Source organism: Scyliorhinus torazame, chromosome 17, assembly GCF_047496885.1.
Source record: "Scyliorhinus torazame isolate Kashiwa2021f chromosome 17, sScyTor2.1, whole genome shotgun sequence".
NCBI lineage: Eukaryota > Metazoa > Chordata > Chondrichthyes > Carcharhiniformes > Scyliorhinidae > Scyliorhinus > Scyliorhinus torazame.
The window spans coordinates 128,768,935-128,772,043 of NC_092723.1; the positions used below are offsets into that span (position 1 = coordinate 128,768,935).

Sequence of the window (3,109 nt, forward strand, 5' to 3'; positions counted from 1 at the left end):
GCTGTAACTACCCGGATGTCCTGGGATATCCAACAGCCCTCAAGGATCACACAGGCATCCATTTGATTTGATTTGGGATAGAGCCAGGAGAGTTGGCTATTATTCTCATCACAGCGCTGGAGGCAGACAGACACCACCAAGTCAGGGATTCCCAACCCAGGAAGGAGCCTGAGCCAGGTGAACAGGGGCCACAGTGCAGGCTGAAGGGCAGGCTGCCCATCTTGTCGAAGAAGGGGCTTGACGGCACCAGAGAAGGAGGCCTCTGGTTTATAGGACCCACATGTCCTCCCTGGAGCTGTCAGGCAATATGTGCTGCAGGAGACTCTGTCTCAGCAAGGAGACAGTGCTGCACCTCTGCCACGTCCGAGCATACCTCGAGCTACGTGGAGGAGGAGGGTACCCGCTCCCTGTGGCCATGAAGGTCATGGCAGCCTTCCTCTTTTTCACTAGGGGATCATTCTAGGGTTTGACCAGTGACCTATGTGGGATTTCACAGTCAACAGCTCACAAGTGCATCCAAAAGGTCACTGATGCTCTGTCTGCCTGGACCTCTGAATACATCAGCTTTCATCCCGACCAGGCCCATCAAGATGACAGGGGAGAGGGATTTGCTTCCATCGCTGGACTGCCACAGGTTCAAAGAGCCATCGATGGGACACATGTAGTCCTGAGAGGACCGTCAGATCAGGGAGCTCCCTTTCTCAATCACAAGGGGTTCCACTCTCTGATTTGCAACTTTTATGCGACCACCGCATGACCATCATGCGCGTCTGTGCAAGCTTTCCTGGGAGTGTGCATGGCAGCTTCATTCTGGGACACTCACAGGTCCCCGGGGTTGTCGAGGACCAACCCCAGTTTGTCCGATTTGAACAGGCTGCAGGTTAAATCGAAAGCCGTCAATCAAACGAAAGTACTGAAAGATTACAGTGAGAATGAGATTGTGATGCTGGGAGCATGTGAACTCGAAGCATGGGTACACAACAGAAGTCACATTGTACCATTTTCCATTCTGGACACGGAGCACGAGTCCATCATAGGAACAGACGCGTGTGAGGCCCTGAACCTAGTTGAGCGGTTGTACATTCCAGGCAGCGCGGTGACAGAGGATCATTGCGACTGGCAATGAGATATAATGGCACAGTTATCTGATGAGATACAAGCGAAAGTTAAAGTGGAAGAAGATAAACCAGATGAAGATATGGAGGAGCCAAAGGGAATTGTAGAATTCTGGTTAACAGGCTTCAAAACATGAGGATTTGCTCAGTGACATGATACAGCAGCATGATGAGCCTATCTTAAAGCACCTACAAGATGTAAACGTCAAATATTCAGAGCCTGGACAGCCAATGAGCTTTACTCTGGAGTTTACGTTTGATCCAGTGAGTATTTCACAAATGAGGCAGTGACAAAAACATACCAGGTGGAGTCGCAGCCTGATGAGTTAGATTTTTTCTTCTTTGATGAACCAAAATTAGGGGATGCACAGGCTGCCACATCGACTGGAAGAAAGAAAATCGTCACAGCGAAAACCATGAAAACGAAGCAGAAGCATAAGGGTCGGGGCACTGGTAGAACAGTTACGAACACTGTAGCAAATGACTCTTTCTTCAATTTCTTCAGTCCTCCTGAAGCTCCAGAGCATGGAGACTTGGATGAAGGTTCTTCAGTGAGACTTGCTGCTGCATTGGAAATTGGCCACTTCTTGCACGAACACATAATTCCACGAGGAACGTTATACTTTACAGGAGAAGCCATTTCAAATGGCGATGATTACGATGATGATATTTACGATGACTATGATTATGATGCTGAAAGTGAAGAATCAGACGATGATGAGAAAGACTATGAAAGCCTATTTAGTTTATTTGGCAGTAGTGATGAGGTGATCACAAGTAGCATCCAACCTACGCAGGACATCAATAACTGTGAAAGCTCTAAGATGGTGTGTGCAGAGGCTGAATGTGAGATTGCAACAGCAGATCAATCAGATGAGACCAAATCAACTGCGAGCAGACTGGTAACTGAAGAAATAATCCCCATTGTGGAGACATTGGCTCCAGGGAAGTGCGATGAATCATCCTCTGCTCATGGAATGGTTCCTGCAGCGGATTCCTCAATATCCAAGGCCAGTCCACCAAAAGACTTGCAGAAAGAACAGATGGATACATCTTCGTCCAGCTCTCCAACAAAAGACGAAGCATGTATCGTTATATCAGATGAGGATGAGCCACTAATTGAGGCTAAAACACAAGGTGAAGAAACAATGCCTAATGTTGAGGACATTGATCCAGTTAAGCTACCGGAACGCGAGGGTTTTCAAATCATTCCTGAAGTTGGAGACCAGCCGGCAACTGCAAGTGTCCAAAAGTATGCCGACAGTGGAAGCCTTATCATTTGATGGGCATGCAGCACAGCGTTCAAGTGCAAGCACCATGGATCAACCAAAACTCCTCAATCCAGCAAAGGCTCCAGAGTCAGCCAGTGCGGCAGAAGAGCCAGCATCAGCTTTCACAGCAAAGGCCCCAGAGTCAGCCATTGCAACAAGGGATCCAGAAACAACTAATCCCATGGCCGAGTCCAGTAGCAAGAAGGATGCCACTAAAGCTAAGAAGAAAAGGAGAAGGAAAGAGCTGATAATAAAAGAGAAAAGGAAGGGTAAGAGGGTCCAGGGCACAGTTGGTTGACTGGGTAGCAGCCATGGCAGTGAAGACACCAGCATCGGCAATTGGCCAATACACAAGAAAGCACACGGAGACCGAGCATCACTTCCAAAGGCTGAAAGAGATGGTGACACAAAGGCCAGCCAGAAAACCGGTCATCCGAAAGATGAAGCGAAATCAAGCATCTGGTCAAGGTTCAGGAGACCAACAAGACAATATTGTTTTGAATGTGTAATAAACTGTGCACATGGGACACATTTAAAATCATCATGCATATCGTGTTTTGTAAAGCAGTTACATTTGTATTTGTGACCTGTTTAAAATTATTTTTTGTGAAGCACAGTTACTTTTATAAATGTTAACACTTCCAAAGGAAGGGGGATGTGGTGATACACCTGTGCACAATTTTGCATATAGTTACCTATTAATATATATAGCTATTGATTCAA

At 46.9% G+C, this 3,109-nt stretch overlaps 1 pseudogene; it reads left to right on the forward strand.

Annotated features, from left to right (window-relative positions):
* The first annotated feature begins 1,132 nt into the window (after nt 1-1,132).
* On the forward strand, nt 1,133-2,398 carry LOC140393473 (nucleosome assembly protein 1-like 1 pseudogene; annotated as a pseudogene).
* Nucleotides 2,399-3,109: the final 711 nt, after the last annotated feature.